The sequence below is a fragment of the Crotalus tigris genome, unplaced genomic scaffold (genome assembly GCF_016545835.1).
Source record: "Crotalus tigris isolate CLP2741 ecotype Arizona unplaced genomic scaffold, ASM1654583v1 scf7180000018944.1027768, whole genome shotgun sequence".
Classification (NCBI taxonomy): domain Eukaryota; kingdom Metazoa; phylum Chordata; class Lepidosauria; order Squamata; family Viperidae; genus Crotalus; species Crotalus tigris.
Window position 1 is genome coordinate 507,162 of NW_024097288.1, and position 18,803 is coordinate 525,964.

The 18,803-nt window shown below is 36.1% G+C and overlaps 1 pseudogene; it reads right to left on the reverse strand.

Annotated features, from left to right (window-relative positions):
* Window positions 1-16,094: 16,094 nt before the first annotated feature.
* Window positions 16,095-17,494, reverse strand: LOC120314551 (annotated as a pseudogene).
* Between the last annotated feature and the right edge of the window lie 1,309 nt (window positions 17,495-18,803).

The window sequence follows — 18,803 nt, forward strand, 5'->3', positions numbered from 1 at the left end:
GTTGTTCGACGGCAAGTTGGCTGTGGCGAATTGGTCACAGTGAGTTGGCCACACCAAGTTGTCCCATTCTACATTGAAACTATATGTCTCAAAAAATGCCATTCACCTCAGGAAATTCTGCATTGATCATTGGGGCAGTTGGTCCTCTGGCTTAATTTTTCAAATATCTTTGTACCATTTAATTTTTTTCTCAGCTTCAGTCATGAAAATAATTAATTAATAAGCTATAGATGTATTATTGAACACATGTAGGTTTATCATTCATTTATCTTAAATAAATTATACCCATTCAATGATATAGTATTTGACAAGGACTGTCTCTTGTCAAAAGAGGTATGAGGTTTATAGCAAAGAAGACTTAAATGCTAGGATGAATAAATGTACAGTAATAGTGCTTAAATGAAAGCAGTGTGTTCTAAAAGCATATTTACAGTTATATCTTGTAACTCATTATTTATACTTCAGAATAATTGTATCAAACAGTCAACTAAATCAAACTTTTACTGTTTCTATTTTTGGGGAAAAAAGATGTTACATGTTACATGGACTACATCCATAAAGCTTATTATTCCTGAAGCAACAACTCACCACTCGCAGAAATCTTTTTATTCTTTTCTGCTTTCTAGAACAGTTATTTAATTCTAACTCCAAGCAAATGGTTGCAATGATAATCCATCCAGCTCTCATAACTATAAAAGTGGTCCTTAGTTAACTCATTCAGCAACCTTTTAAACATACAACAGCACTGAATGAGGGGTAGTTATGACCAATCCCAAAAGCCATCACTGTGCTTCTGTAGTCATATGATCACAATTTGGGCATTCAGGAACCAGTCCATATTTCTAATGTTGTAGCATCCTGCAGTGATGTGATCACCCTTTGTAACTTTCCCTGCCAGCTTCCCACAAGCAAAGGCGAAGGGGAAGCCAGCAGAAAGACATAGTCACAATTGTGTGAGGTTCTCACTTAAAGACTTGCAGTGATTCACTCAATGAAAGTAATCAGGGACTGTTCAGAACAGCTGACACTAAGCAATATGGTCACATGACACCACATTCCATGATCACATCATTTAGCGACAGAAATTCCAGTTCCAATTATTGTACCATTATTAAGCGAGGACTACCTCATTTAAACAGAATTAGCCCACTAAGAAATTGGTAAAAAATTATATACAGCACTGCAGATTCTTCATTTGTAACACTTAGCTTTCTTCTTGTGATAACAACACTCTATTCACTGCAATGCACTTATTCTAAACTATCCTCCTCCTTCTGAAACACAGATACCAAGAGACACAATTTTGTTTCCTTGTAAATGTTTATGAACTCAGACCCCCACTGATCACTTTCTATGAGGTTTATATGATTCCTCATTATACCTCTATAGGAAAGGTCAAAACACTGCCTCAGAATGAATCATAAAGTCTCTTCTGCAGGCAATAGATATGGACATGATTTTATAGCTATCCTAAATTTAGAATAGGTTAGTATGATGCTCACATCTTTGCTCTGTGTCTCTAAATGTGATTTCCTTATTAATTTGAGGCTCTTTAGCTTGAGATCTGGGTTAACTAAGAATTCTGCTGAAATTTTCCCAGTTCCTGTATATTTTTTGTTTTATATAGATATGGCATCAAAGTAATCCCTCCACATTATTTTAGAGATAGGAACCAAAGTGTCAGGAGAAGATGTGGTGGCATGTAATTCAAAATAGGCCCCCTGTTTCTTTGCTTCCTCACTTTAAAAAAAGAATGAAAAATATACAGTAAATTTCTAAACAAATGAAAGTTATCCTGCAAATTAGAAAACAGCTATCCTATTAGTTCCAGCATTAGGAATTACAAAACAGATGTTCCTTGTATAACTGGCAGCACCAAGATGTTAGGATTATGTTCATTGTCATAATTCTAAATTAAGGTCAAGGCTATAAATAGACACAGAAAGCTCCAAATCTTTAATTGTATCAAACAGTTATCAACATTTCTGCAGCCCATATATGGTAGCACTAATACAAGGAAGCAGTGGCAGAAGGGAGCGGTTTCTTTTTAAGAATTTGTAACATAATCTATTCAGTGTGGTTTGATGTATTCTTTTTAATTCATTTCCAAGGTATATGCTCACAAAATATCCTTGCTGTATTGAAATAATGGCTTGGCAAAAAGGATAAACTTTTCTTACTCTGGGTTGTCTCTTGTCTGACTGTGAACAACTTTAGAGATAACCTTCGGAAGGTATTAGGGAGAAATTGAGGCGAAAGAAAGGAAGGAACAAGACAAGACTTTGAAAAAAGTCTACACAGTCCAAAGATAGAAGAAAGCATGAGAAAGAAACTCAAAATAGCCTTTCCTTGATTCCGTTAGCTATGAGAGGGGGCAGAGAGCAACTCTGGAAGATTTTCATAATTCTGTTAAAATATCCAACAACAATAAAGAGACATTCCTGGAATTCTTGTGGTATTTGTTTCTTGACCTGACTTACCTAAAAAAACAACATAAATCTTGAAAGCCTATCCAAGTTTTTCTGTCTCATCTTCTACCAAATAAAATTAAGGCACAAATGTCTTCATATTCTCTTTCTCTCTCTCTCAGCAAATTGATCTGAACCAAATTTATACCTCACTGTTATGCAGTGCTGTAAGCAGGAACACATTATTTTCAGGAATTCAAAGATTCGTCATAAAATTCTTAAAATATTGATAAAGGGTTAAGATTAGACCAGTGTTATAGAAAAATAGGGAATATGGAATTTGCAGGGCATTATGGAAGAAGCTACTCCTGGATCTGAAACAAGTTGCTTGTTTCAGTTCAAGAGGGGCTCAAACCACACAATATTTAATTTATAGGTCTTTTAAATCTACTTTGATTTTTTTGTTATTTTATTTAATCAATTTATATAGCTGCACATCTTACATATGTGACTATATATCTGCTACTTTTAACTCTGCTTTTAAGGGTGCTTTTATTTCAGCCACTGAAAGTTGTATATACAGAGAGATAAAAAGAGATACACAGTTCTTTCAAATAAAACTGCATCCAGTTTTGGTCACCACGATGTAAAAAAGATGTTGAGACTCTAGAAAGAGTACAGAGAAGAGCAACAAAGATGATTAGGGGACTGGAGGCTAAAACATATAAGGAACGGTTGCTGGAATTGGGTATGTCTAGTTTAACGAAGAAAAGGACAAGGGGGGACATTTATTTATTTATTTATTTATTTGTTTGTTTATTTATGAGACTTATATACCGCTTTAAGTGCAAGCACTCTCTAAGCGGTGTACACCAGTAAGCAATGTATGTATCTTTTACATTGCCTCCAACAATCTGGGTCCTCATTTTACCTACCTCGGAAGGATGGAAGGCTGAGTCAACCATGATAGCAGTATTCCAATATCTCAGGGGCTGCCATAAAGAAGAGGGAATTAAGCTATTTTCCAAAGCACCTGAAGGCAGGACAAGAAGCAACAGGTGGAAACTAATCAAGGACAGAAGCAACCTAGAACTAAGGAGAAACTTCCTGACAGTGAGAACAATTAATCAGTGGAACAACCTGCCTCCAGAAGCAGTAAATGCTCCAACACTGGAAGTTTTTAAGAAGAGACTGGACAGCCATTTGTCCGAAATGGGTGTAGGGTTTCCTGCCTGAGCAGGGGGTTGGACTAGAAGACCTCCAAGGTCCCTTCCAACTTTACTACTATTACTATTACTAAATTCATGAATGAATGAACAAATAATTGAATATAAATCACAGATAAGAAGATCACTACAGAAACATCTGTATTTGTGAAACCAGTATTGTTGAACTCAACTATTTGCTATGGAACACAAAATTATACCAGCTTTGTGCTGAATGGTCTGAATTACTATCCGGAGAAAATCAGTTTCCCAAAAAATTAGGAAATACCAAACTTTGTGCAAGTACCTAATTCTCATTCCACAAAGTGTAATCAAGCTTTGTATATTCTTCTTTTAAAGTGCTCTTTAAAACATGGTAGTTAAAAGGCATGAATGACTTTAACCAGGATCTCATTTCTATTATTTTTCTCTTTAAGTTCTTAGTGGGAGTGTGCTGGTACAATGTTCAGTCCCCAAGCTAAGAAATCTCCTGTTAAAATTTCACCTTATTGGGGACTGCTGACCTACATACTCATATGTTGGGTATATCTATTTCCCCCTGAAATTTACTTGAATGCATTTCTGGATTCCTGGAGGAGGAGGAGAAAATCTTCCATGTCCAATTCAAGACAATTTACTGCCTGAGGCAAAGGACCAAAAAGAACTCTTGCCCATAGGCTAATAGTAGATTCTTTATTCACATCTTGATTAGATTTGTGTTTGGAAGTTGGTTGGCATTTGGATTCATAATTGATTAATTGTACATCTTGCTGCAGGTTTTCAAAGGACTTTACCCTGAAATACACTGTTGGCAAGTTTCAAAACAAAGATATAATTTGAACAAAACACAAACTCCCTCCAAAGCCTGAAAGAGATTATAATAAGTTGTACATCAACATTAGTGATAGGCTTACAAGATTGAAATTTATTATGAATATTTTATATGTATAAATGTTGAGGTGGCAGGTGGAAACTTAAAGTCACTCTTAAAATAGGAACAGAAATTGCTTACTTATAAGAATCTTGCATGGCTATAACTCATAGTTTCACAGTTATGCTGTTCCTCATGATAAATGATCACGGAGGTTTCGGCAGTGGGAGGTGGTGACAAATGCCAAAAGGTGTGTCATGCTAAACCAACACAAACTCAGCACCTTTTGTGCACACATCATATCATCATGAACACATATAAAAGAAATGGAATTTGCATCACATTGCTCATTTTGTCATTTTGATGAAATGGTTGAATTTGTGGATGTCTTCAAAAGGTCCTATTATTTGCTTCTGGTGCGAGTATAAAATAGTAATTTTCCATTAAAAAAAACATTAAACTGGAATACCTTTTCAGTTTTTGGTGACTAGAGTGCTTTTTCCCCTGACATACTCTAATTTTAGGGAATGATGTACCATCAATTCTTGATTGCTCATGTGAGACATGTTGGATGTTTTGATGATTTTTGACAGCAGACGATGGCAACAGAATGGTAAAAAATGATGACACAAATATTGTGCTATATGTAATTGCATTGAGCATTTGAGCATTGCAAGCTAGAATCAAGGACACTCATGTCTGCAGAAAAAATATCTATTGCAAATTTTTGCTGAAATCTGAATCTAGTTATGAAGCATTTTAAGATACGTTAGAATTTAGATTAGTGATGTCCCCAGCTCCCCACCCTGAGATCCAAATGACCTGTTACAAAAATATCAAATAGAATCACAGCTGGAATAGTGCAGTCAGTCTTTGCTATCTTTTCCCAAGATCTGGGCATTCCAAAGGCAAGAAATAAAGTATTGTAAGATCTACTGAACTGCCATCTATTAGTGCTTTCTATTTTCATTTTCTATTGGCATCCCTAGTGCACATCTAGATGCAAAGCCTGAAGAAACAGCACATTCATATTGCTATATTGACATAGTTCTTTGTTAAATTATAGTACAGGTCAAATAAATAATACAATTGAACAGTGCTTGTTTACTTGACCTGGAATAAAGTTTGATGTTACATTTCACTTTCAAGATAAATTCTATTCAGATAAAATAATTATTTTCACTAATTCCCACTGAAATGTGTGTGTTTACTTCTTGCAATACAAATTGGATCATATACTGAAAAGCATTTTTTGCAGTTTCATTTTTAAAATTTTGAATGCATTATGTCTACCTTGAGAATGAGCAATTCACCTTCTGCTTGCTTATATCACATAGTTGATCTATCCCTTTGCTGCCTCAGGTATCCTCTTGAATAGGAGCAAGAAATGGTCTGTTTCATAGAAAGCTAAATAAAGATGTCGCAGCACTTCAGTGTCCACCATTCATTGTGTTGTGTGATAAATACATTGTGTTGTGTGATAAATAGAGTTTAAAGGAAGAACCAGAGAAAACATGTGAAAAGCAAATATTTTACCAAGTCAGATTGGGAATATATAGCAGCCATGGTTAATTGTTAAACAATAACAATCTACTTATCTGTGTGTATGAGGGACAAGGTTGCATCTCCTGGCTCTGTCCTGCCCATTTCTGATTTCACTATACTGAGCAGAAAAAAATATGAGTCTAGGGAAGTACAACCTCCTTTCCACATCCCCCACCTGAATATACTTAAAGCTGCGTAAGAGTCTCTGAATGAACCATAATTTTGTATGCCAAGTTCCTTTGGAAACAAAAGTTAATATATTCTTTTTTAAGACTTGGCTACTCAACAAATTGATTAGCAAGGAGTGGGACCCAAACGCTAATACTGTGAACATAAAGATAAAAGGGGATCCGGTGACTCAGTGGTCAGGACTCAGTGGTTATGTCTACAGCTTGGCAGTCTGAGACCCAAGTGCCACAAGGCAGAGTGAGCTCCCATCACTTGTCCCAACTCCTGCCAACCTAGCAGTTTGAAAGCATACAAATGCAAATAGATGAATATGTATTCCATACTGTATATGCAGACAGAAGGCAGCGTTCCTTATTTCATCGTATACTCTGTGCTGCGGTGTGATGTCATGGCAGCCACATGACCATGGAAATGTCTCCAGGCAATGCTGGCTCTTTGGCTTAAGAAATGGAGATGAGCACCACCCCTAAAGTTGATCATGACTAGCAAGGTAAAATCTGTGGGAGACATCTTTATTATTATTTTTTTACTAGTTTGACTATTCATAAGCCATTAGAATGATACCCATATAATTTGTGGGATCAAGGAGATCATTTTTAAAACTTGTTTTTGTTGATGAGTAGTACTCAGTTTAGTACCAAAATTGGAAATGGAATGTCAAGAGTGAAAACTTGGCAGCTACATGCCTTATTGTTTTCATCCTGTCATTAGAGTAAGGGGGGGGGGGTAGAAAGAGATGAGGCTTCAAATGGGCTAGTTAGAGAAATGAAACCTCTCCAGTTCTGCAGACGTTTTTTGAAACATAGATACTGTATATGGAAACTTTTTTCAGACATTCTAACCATGGGGAAGAAGATAACAGAAGGTTATTAAAACCTCAAAAAGGTGTTTACATAAATTACGTGGACATCTGGGAGGTTTGGCTGGGAATGTCATTGATATATGCTTTGGTTAGGTATCTTGGGATTTTAGAGTTAGTTTTCCTTCACTTATACCATGTCACGTGTTCAATAAACCAGTAAGATCTTCAGAAAGAAATCCTGGACTTTATTTGGATATTCAAGCTGGAGGTTGACATGGAATTTTGGTCCCTAAGTGATACAGTCATTAAGTGAGTCACATGACCAGACCCAATCTTATGACCATTTTTACCCTAGTCTCTAGCAAGGCATGCAGTGATTCCAATCACATGGCTGTTATGCTAATCGAGCTTCCCAACTGATTTTGCTTGGTGGAAGCCAGCTGGTATGGTCACATATTGTGATCACATGACTGCAGGATGCTGCAACCAATCGTAAATGCGAGCCAGTTTCCAAGCACCCAATTCACAATCATGTGATTATGGGGGTGGTGTGACAATCATAGAACAAATTGTAAGCTATTTTTTCAGCGCCAGAGTAACTCCGAACCATTGTTAAATGATCATAAGTCATGGTCTACCTGTATTTAACAAATGTACTGTATATACACAGCAATTGAAAGGATTATTGGCATATTATAGCAATTAAAAACATAAAACAAAAGCAATTCCTGCTAAAACATGACCCAAAAATCTAGAACCATTAAACCATCCAAAACAACCCAGACAGTCAAATGTTAAGGAATATGCTACATTTTAAAGAAGGAAATCTTTTTTTTAATCTATAGGCCATCTTAAAAATTTAATGGTCATTCTGCATTAAAATACTGCTTGTTGTAGTTCAGACACTGCAGTTGGGGCAATCTGGAAGTTCCTGACAGGGAGATATAAAACTAAAGTTTATTCTCAGGGATAACCTTTAGGGAAAGGCCCAATAATTATACAGGAGTGATATTATGCTTGGTTAAAAGTGGGAATTTGGAAACAGCGTTACCACATAAGCATAAGATGAATCAATAGAGCCATGTCTTTACTTTAGATATTCTTCATCAGTCAGCCCTGTGATTATTGTCGCCAATTCTACATAATACACCTGATTTAAAAATATTTGCAGAGTTACAAAATAGAAATCAAAAATAAATTAGATGAAAAATACAATTCCCTAAAGCACTGAGAAGGTACAATACCTGTTCATTCAATGGTCATATTCACACAGCCTTCCAGGTGTTATATTTACCACAGATCCAATTTGTTACAGCTGATGGGAGTTGGGAACAGGACAATAATAGTGTTAAGCTGGTAGCAAGATACAGGTTCCTCATATCCAGATGACTTAAAACATTTAAAGGCAGATGCATGGATTGTGAATTGACAAACTGGAAAATATGACAAAAATCCAGTCATGTACTATGCCACAATACAGTTTGGGTTCTATGATGTGGATTTATGAATTGGTGTATTCCCCTGTTGTTGTTGTTTTAACTCTGAAGAAGTTATAATAAACTAAGGTGAAATAATAAAAGGTTTGTATGTGTGTATTTGTTGGCTTTCCAGGGTAAACCAGACAAGAAATATGACAAGAGGATCTAAATCTACTTTATTGTAATGCTACATTAATAGAAACTTGCAAGTTTGAAAGTACATACTTCCCACTGCTACTTTGAACTGCTAGATCCATTAGGATGGGACCTTGCTCAGTTTCTTTCCCTGACTGCTAAGCCGCTGGGGTCTTGATTCTCGTGTCTGAAGTTTTCTTAGGCAGCATCTCATCTCCCTTTTTCAACATTATTCATACATTACATTAGAATATCTTCATATCAGTTTTTGATTGTTGGCAACTGCCTGAACTTGTCACTGCAGTTTTCTTGGCAAAGTTTTTAAAAAGTGATTCGCCATTGCCTGCTTTCTAGGGCTGAGAGAGAATGACTGGGCCAAGGTACCCAGTTGGCAGGGCTAGAACCCCCATTCACCCACTTGCTAACCCAATGACTTTGACACTATACCAAATTCAATAAAGGATTGAAAATGATAAAAAGAAAATAAAGATATATATTGGCAAAATAATATTTGCATAATATAAGGTGACCAACGTTTTTACAATGAAAAGGAGGATACAAATAAATTGAAGAAAAAATATCGTAAATAAAATAAACATTTTATTCATTGCAACAATAATACAGAATACACTATACTATGATAAATGCGTAATAAAAACATTTGTAACAATAACATTTTATATTGTAATTATGCTTACATGCGTGCCCCTGCCTGCAGCCGCCCTGCCAGCACTGCTGCCCCGCCTATCAACACACCCCACCTGTAGCTGCCCTGCCAGCACCACCACCCACCCTGAGCAACCCCATGTAGAGCAGGCCCCGCAGCTCACACAGCATGGAGGGCAGCCGGCCACTGCCGCCCCTCACACCCCCACCTGCAGCAGCACCGCTACCCCTGCCTCTTGTGCCCACAGCCATTATTGCTCTAGCAGGGCCGAAGATCAAGAGAAAGTTACCGTGGCGTCGCCATTCCAGTCTCCTCCAGGTATCTTCGGGACTAACTAGGAGATGGTAGCAGGGAGGGGTGCAAAGTTCCTGCCAATTCGCCTTCTCTGCAGACAACTTACATGTGCAGGCCGGGTGTTTTTGCGTGCTCAGCAGCAATTCCTATTGGCTTTCAAAAGCCAATAGGAGTAGTATAGCTCATGCAAAAGTTGAAAAAAAACCATCAAAAAAAAAGGTGCTGGAATGCCGTTCTGAGCATTCTATGAGAAAAAAAAATCCCTGCAGATTAGTCTTCAAATATTGAAAAGGAGGACATGTAGGAGGACACTTTTCGAGGGAGGGCAGAACTCACAAAAGGAGGACTGTCCTCCCTAAAGGAGGACGGTTGGTCACCTTACATAATAACAGTGGTATAAAACTATGGAAATGGTAGTTTTAATATTTTTAGTTATTTATTCCAGTCCTCCAAAACTTCAAGAATTATCATTTCATACAGCTTGAGCAGCATATTATTTTTTGAAAGACCATCATTTATATTAAGCTTATGTAACCCATACATTAACCCCAGGCTGCAAGAATTTTATAGTATAATAACCTAATTATGTTAATCACAACAGTTTGTATGTTATATTTTCTTTTTAAAATTCTCTCTAGCTCATAAAAAATTAAAATATAAGGTCTGGGGGAAGATAACAAGAATATAATATTCAAATTAATATTCAAATATTAAAAAATAACAGCCAAATATACCATTTAAAAAGCATAATTATCAATACATAGATTAACAGGAAAAAGCAAAGAAGTGAAGTCATTCTTTAGTTTGTTGGAATTACCAATAATCACTCTTTCTGTATTCTGCAGATAAGCTGGAACAATCTTAAGAGCATTGAGCAACCTGCGTTGATACAACTTGAAACACAAATGAATACAAGACCATAAAACTCATTCAGAAGCACATCTGCTTACTGGTTTGTTCAAGATTAGTGTTTTGCATTTACTAACTACTCAAAGAACAAACTGCTTAAGTGTCCACCTGAAATAGACAACTTTTTAGTAAAATATTCATCAGTCAGCTGATTTCAAACTCTCCCATCTGTGAAGGAAAGGAGCTGGTGGGGTGGGGAAAGACATTCTGTATCACAGAAGCCATCTGTCTTTGGATCCAGCCTATAGAAAGCTTCCATTTATGAGAAAGAATAGGGCTGCAGCCTATGTGTTTTGGTTTATATCCAATAAATAATGGAGGAATATATGTAAAAATAATTCAAACAATTAAATGTGACTAAGAAAAACAATTTGTAGAATAAATGATTAGTTTAATTAATGTTGGCTATTTTGCTGCACTGAAGTAATATATGGGCAAGAGTTAAAATGTCAAGGTGGTAGACACAACAATGCAATTGTAATCATCCACTCCTTTTTTAGGTAGTTCATCCCCTGCAGACACTCCAAATAGTGGTATATTTTGAGAAGCCAGTCAAAATAGCATTGTATCATTCTGGCATCATTAACCTTGGCTAATCTCAAAAACTCATAAGTTAAATTTGGCTAGTACTTGGAAAGCACTAGGAATTCTCTGACTAGACTGAGAATGAAAAAACAATCCAGAAAAAAAGCAGTGATTGTTAATTTCATATTGTTGCCTTCCCAAAAACCAAAGTTGTGTCCAGGTGGACACCAGTCAGAGTCAAACTTGAGGAAAATATTCCCTTTTACTCTTCTAAAGTTAAATGTTTGTATTATTTAATTGGAAGTTGGTACAGAATTCATATGAGATTGTGTGTGCACACATGCACATGTGCGCATAAGAGTGATTCTTCATATGGGGTTTCTTAAGTGAGATTTAGCAGTTCTGAAATAGTTGCATACTTCCAAGCATCACCCTTTTTCATAAAGCTGCAGAAAATGGACTTTCCAAGAGATTCTGCTTGGATCTTCTCAATTATGGTACATGGCCTTATTACCATCACTCTCTGAATCACATGATGAAGTCCTGGCAAGGACCTCTATTTGCCCAGAATTGAAACTGCAAAATAAGACCATTTACCCTTTAAAAGTTCAGGTAGTACCTCCAGATGAGCTGATCACATTATAACCATGACTAGGTATATAAAGATTTCAGCTGGAGAAAATAGGGAAGAATGGCAATTGGCCAGTCTGGTTTAATGGGGTTACATGGAATTTTTGCTGTTTCTTTCCTATTAGGCTTTCCTTGAATTTGTCTGTTATATCTGATTTACTTGCTTTGACTACCAAAATTTGATTGGCTTCCTAATTACCTTGTCTTTCTGAAGAAGAATAATGACATTCACTTCTATGCAGCCCAGATAGTCAGAATATAGTATAATTTTCCATTTGTGATTATGGTTCATTGTTATTTATTATGAAGCATTTGTGAACTGTATCTGAATGATATAAATGATATCAATAGTTACATTGTATAAAAGTTCTTGTTGCTTTGTTCAAAGCAAGTCAAAATATTCTCAGTGAGACTATTGAGATAAAATAAAAAAAAGGGTAAGAAAGGGTTTATGGTTCATAGATCCTTTAATACCATCCCTTCTATTTTCTGTAAGGATTCTATGCCATTCCCATGTCTTCTTTTCAAAATGTTTTGTTGTTAGAATGTTCTTGTCACATTGACAATACTTTATATAACAAGTATGAAATATATTCAGAAAGCATCTTTTAAAAAAATGGATGAATCCAAATGTTCATTTTGTGCCATAAAAGGAAATACAAAATAGCTCATGTAACCCTCATATGATGGGCAAATAGATGAATGGCTCATTCCTTTGTTATTCATTTTCCTTTCATTTCTGACCAAGTCAACTTTGTTATTTTTTCTCAGTTTGACAGAATCCTTACTCTCCATAAAATTTCTATTTTTGTAGGCCATCTGTTATTTTCTTTCTTCTGGCAATTACTATTTTTGCCATTTTTATTATACACAAAACAGTTCCACAACCTCCTCAGCTACAAAATCTTTCACATTCAATTCCTAATACACAATTTTCTTCCTATCACATTTATCTCTGTTAAATCTATTTGCTGCAATTTTTGCTCTGCCTTCTACAGATCAATTATTGTTGTTGATACCACACGAACTATCCTAAACTTCTATCATAAATTATATTCATGGATAAACAATATTTCTGAAGTATTGTATTAGTACCAGTATCATGGAAAAAAAAGCAACTTCAGCCAATACACAGAATTATACAGTTGCAAAGAGCCATTTATACAAATTAATCCGACTCCTAATTAACACAGGAATCCAAAATAAAGCGCTGCCACCAGATGGCTCTTTAGCCTCTAAGTGCTTCCAGAGAAAAGAAGTTCTCTATTCATCCATATAATAAATACTACTACCATGCTGTTTTTACTGTCATTCAGTCAGACCTTGTCCTCCTATAACTGCCATGTGTTCTTTGGAATGATGGTGAACAGGCCTTATGTAGCATCCTTTCAGGCATTTATCATACCCCTTCTCAGTGAATGTGCATAGATTACCAATTCTAACTATTTATTACTTACATAAATAAGGTGGAGCACAGTGTTTATCATCTCAAAGGTTTCTTCGGATGGACATTTTTTTTTAAAAAAAAAAGCTTATTCAGAGAATTTCTTTTTTTAAAAAAAAAGTTGATATTGAACAAACATTAACTAGAATTTGCTATTTGGAAAGGTATCTGATAAAAACTTGTAGATTCAGACAAACTGATGGAAAACATTTCAATAGCTGCAACTGGATCACTTGCTATTATTGGGAAAGTTTAAGGAGATAGGTTAATTATTTTCTAACAGAAGAGCTTAAGTGTAGCTCAGGGTTGAACTATCAAGTCCTTGAGCTCTGCTGAATTGTGAAGCATCAAGGTCTCCATAATTGTTTTCTGCTTTATATCTAAAACTGCCAAACTAGTCTTTCTGAGACTAGAAACAGCAATTGGCTATGTCATATAGTAATAGATTTGCCTGCACACATAAAAAAATAATTCATGTTTTCATATATTCTATCTTTGATTTCAATCAAGAGAAAAAGTTAATTCAATTAAACAGTTATCCTAGCATAACCAAAGAAATTAATTATAAGAAACTGCAAAGTAGATGCATAGGTAATTCTGTTTCAACAATATGATAAAATATTAGTCTGTGAAATACAGGGTAAGATAAAGATTGCATCATTTTTTTACACATTGTTGCTACAACAAATAGCTTGCCTCCTAGTATAAGAATGTTTACTTTTTTAATAACATAAAAGACTATTAAATGTTCACAACCCAAATTCTTCTACATTAAATAGAGCAGAATCCAAGAACGAATGATCTCCATAGCAACTCCATTGTCAGATAGCACACACAACATATTTTAAAAACCAAGCAAGATAACTCCCAAACTGAATTTTCCATTTTCCATTTTTCCTTTCTATGATGAAAGAAACCATAAGTTACATTTATGCTGTTCTAAAGAGGCAGCAAGTCATATTCTTTCATTTCATAATAGCTAAGCTAAAATTTCTAGCAGTCATTCAGCATATTTTAAAATGACTCACTCTTTGATAAAATACATAAACAACAAAATGCATCCTTAACACCTCAATTAAAGAAAGCAATAGGCACCTTTGCATGTTACCTAATTTCAATAATTGGCTGAAAGAGAAAAAAGAAGCTGGAATTATTCCAGACAAAGGCTGTTGGTAATGAGAGACCTGAACTCAGAGTTTGTTTTGGGTAGAGCTGCACTTCAGAAGAAAAAGATGGTACGCAGTATAGTTTATTCCTTGTTCCTAAACTGTAATTAGATTCACAGAAGACAACTATGGTGAGGATCACATCTGTTTCACTGTGCTAGTGTATCACCTGTAACCCATTTCCTGAATAAATCAGAACTGGAACACAGTTATCTATGCCTTAGTTACAGTTCATTGACAACAATAATGAGCTCTGAACTGGTTACCCTTTAGAAGTGTTGCAGTGCAATTGGTACAAAATGGGGAGGCCTGACTGCTATCCTGTCAGTGCAAGGTACATGGCAGAAATGTCTTTTATATCATAACTGAGAGAGGATCTTGACTATTGTGGGTCCAGGTTGTAACTCCTCCAGGGAGATGTTTGGCTTTTATTCAACTGATATTTAGAAAAATGCAAAAATTCATCTCCTTAGTCAAGCTTTTAGCTGTTAATTGATTTTAGTAAAAATGATTTTGATTATATTGATTTTATAACTTTTCATTAATATTTCATTAAATTAATTCTTATTTTAAAATTAAAATTAATTGTATTTTGCAATATTTTACCATTTGTATTTTATTTATTCTATTCTCCCTTTGGTGATTATATATGCAGAAAGTCCAGACATAAATTAAATACACTCTGGCTATTCTGATTTTTATTGCACAAATGGTCTTTGTCTTAGGTAATATGAATAAACATTATAATGGCAATTTTTTAAAGAATTGTTAATCAGGTTGCAAGGCATAAGCTGCTCTGGTTGCAGGTTTGCTATTGGGTGCTATTCAAGATGCTGGTTCATACCTATAACACCCATAGGACTTGGTTACTTAACATCTGGCCAGATTTAATCTTGCAGGATTAGCACATTAGCACAGGTTACTATGCCACATTTCAGGATCCTGGAAAGATGCCTTCTCTGTAGAAGTGCCTGCCCTCTGGAATGAGGCTTCTCTGTTTAGAAGAGCTGTGGAGATATGGGTCTTCACCCAGGCCTTTGACAATCAAGAGGGAGACTCCACATTTCATTGTACTTGTCATATTTTATTTTATGTTTTACTGATTTTATTATAATTTTCTTGTTTGATTGTTGTGAGCTGTAGTCATTGCGCATCAAACTGTACAAATTTAATAAACTTTTTCACACAGTCAGATATTTAGATTGGATTATTATGATGATGATGATTGTTTACACAGTCAATTTGATGTTTAGACTAGATTTGGCATTTTTATCCACCTGTTAAGTCCTTCCCAAGGACTTGGGATAGGCAGATGTTGATGTTTCAAGATATTGTATTTGTTTTAGCAGAAATTAAACTGTTCTGCCTTTTGCAATTGACTGGTGGTGCTCTTGTCTATGCTGATGGTGTTCAAGTGTGCTTCAGTTGTTTTGGGATTATACACAAGATGCCTATTACTGTTGATATTACCTTTGCTTTTTTTTTTTTTTTTTGCAGCAGCAGCAGTCATTCTATTTGCAGATCTTTTTATTTTCTGATTTTCTCCAATTCTTTTTCTTCTATTCTGTCATGTCCAGTATCCAGACTTTTTTTGTCTCCCCTATCAACAAGTGTTATCACAAAGATGCTTTTTCACAAGGCAACTGGACTTTCTTGTTTTACTTTGAAGATGTTTTGCTTCTCATCCAAGAGGCTTCTTCAGCTCTGACTGGATGGTGGGGAATAGAAAGATTTATACTCCTGCAGACAGCTGTTTATTTGCATTCTTTTAATGAGGCATTAAAGCTACCTGGAGGCTTATCTGTGTCTTCAGGGTCACCTGAGTAGTGCAAATGGGTGTGGAGCCTTTTTGGAACTGTTGAAAGGACTGTGTTGTAGACTGGAGATAGAAGATGTTGGATCCATCCCCCTCTGTTGAGAGAGGGCTGTTCAATTTTGACATAGATGGCCTCTTTCACCCCCCCTCTTTCAAACCAGCAGTTCTCTCTGTCCAAAATGTGGACTTTGCTGTCTTCAAAAGAGTGGCCTTTGTCTTTTAAATGCAGATGAACTGCTGATTCTTGTTCTGATGGGTTTGTTCTCCTATGTTGTGCCATACATTTATGAAGTTGTTTCATTTCCCCAATGTACAGATCTGCACATGGCTTGCTGCATTGTACTGCATATACCATATTGCTCAGTTTGTGTCTGGGTGTTTTATCCTTGGGGTGGACAAGCTTCTGCCTTAGTATATTTTTAGGTTTGAAGTGTGCACATATGTTGTGTTGGTTAAAGATCCTCCTGAGCTTTTCTGATATTCCTGCAATGTATGGAATGACTACATTGTTTTGTTTATTATTTTCTTCATCTGTTATGAAGGAGCTCCTGCTAGGTCTTTTTTGAGATTTGATGAAGTCCCACTTGGGATAGCCAAATGTTCTGAGGGTTTCCTTGATGTGTTTTATTTCTTTTTCTTTTCCTTCTTTGCTGGTAGGCAGGCCTTCAGCTCTGTGCTGTAGGGTTTTGATAACTCACATTTTGTGCTCCAGTGGGTGGTGTGAATCAAAATATAAATATTGATCTGTGTGAGTGGGTTTTCTGTAAATTTCAGTGTTAAGGCTTCTGTCTTCCTTAATGTATACAGCACAGTCCAGGAAGGCTAGATTATTTTCCTTAACATCTTCACATATGAATTTCATGTAACTGTCCACCAAGTTGATATGTTTGGTGAATGCTTCCAATTCCTGTGTTTTGATCTTGACCCAAGTATGGTCCACAAGCCTATACCAGTGAACGGGTGGAATTCCTGTGAAGGAGTTAGGGCTTTGGTTTCTACCTCCTCCATGTAAAGATTGGCCACAATGGGGGACACAGGTGAGCCCATGACACAGCTGTATTTTTGTCTGTAGAAACCATCTCTGTATTGAAAATAGGTAGTAGTCAGGCAGAGGTCCAGCATGCCACATATGTGGTCTGAGCTGAGGTTGGTTCTATCACCTAGGGTGCTGTCTTGTAGCAGGCGTTTTTTCACTACCACGACAGCTTCATTTGTTGGGATGCAAGTGAAGAGTGAAGTCACATCATAGGAAACCATGGTCTCATCCGCATCCAGTTTTATTTTCCAAATCTTGCTGGCAAAGTCATGTGAATTATTGATGTAATGAGTTGTGTTGCCAACTAGAGGAGCTAATATTGTAGTTAGATATTTTGCAATACTGTAGGTTACCAAATTGATGCTGCTTTCCATTCCCCCACCATCCAGTCAGAGCTTAAGAAGCTTCTTGAATGAGAAGCGAAAGGTCTTCAAAGAAAAACAAGAAAATCCAGTTGCCTTGTGAAAAAGCATCTTTGGGATAACTATGACCTGGATGACTGAGAATCTCCATAGAAATGTTAAGTGTTATATGGCATGTGCCTCTCTGAAGGCTAGTATCAGAGCACTTTAGCTTCTTAATTTTCCATTATTTTCTTTATTTTATGGTCCCACTCATTCTTATTTGCAGGCAAATGGTATTTCTTGCAGATTTCCCAATAAACCATTGTTGCTATTTTGTCATGTCATTATTTGTAGTCTATCTGTGTGGACCTCTTGCAGAAACCAGCCAGATGGTCCATTGGTTCTTCAGCTTCTTTGCAGAGATGGTATTTACTGTCTATTTGTGTCCTCTCAATTCTGGCTTTGTATGCATTTATTATTCAGGCTTGGTCTTGTGCAGCACAATTAGTCCCTCTGTCTCCTTCAATTTTCCTGATATTAGCCAAATATTGTTATCTGCTTTGCCTGATATTTTTTAATGTACTGGCCATGTAATACTTTGTCTTCCCATATCTCTTTTCTGTTCTTCATCTGGTTTTTCTTTTAAGCCAGTTTGTTTTTTTCTGGGTACAGCTTCAGTATATCCTCTTCACTATCATTCAGATATTTTTCTAATAGCCTTTTTTCTTCTTCAACTGCCTGTTGTACTTACAACATTCTACCCACACCTATTTTTCTTGGTAAGATAGAGTCTGTCAACAATCCTGTGAGGATGAAGGGCATGATCCATTGTATTATTATTATTATTGTTGTTGTTAATTATAATAATAATAATCACACAGTCAGCCAGATGTTCAAACTAGGTTTGGCATTTGAATCCTTACCAAGGACCTGGGATAGACAGATGTGGATGTTTGATGATGTTATAGATATTGTCACAGAACAGAAGCTGTTCCCAGGAAGGTCATCTTTTGCAATTGACTGATGGCAACTTTGTCAATGCTGATGATGTTCAAGTGGTGCTCCAGTTGTTTTGGGATTGCACTCAAGCATCTATTACTATTGGTACTGCCTTTGCTTGCCTTTGCCACAGTCGTTCTATTTCTATTTATAGGTCTTTGTATTTTGTTATCTTCTTCAGTTCTTTCTCTTCCAGGCACTGCCACGTCCACTATCCAAACTTTTTTGTCTTTCTTATCGATAGTTGTTAAGTCTGGGGTGTTATGTAGCAGGTGCTTATCTGTTTAAATTCTAAAGTCCTACAGCAATTTAAATTTTTAATTTTCTATTACTTTCTCTA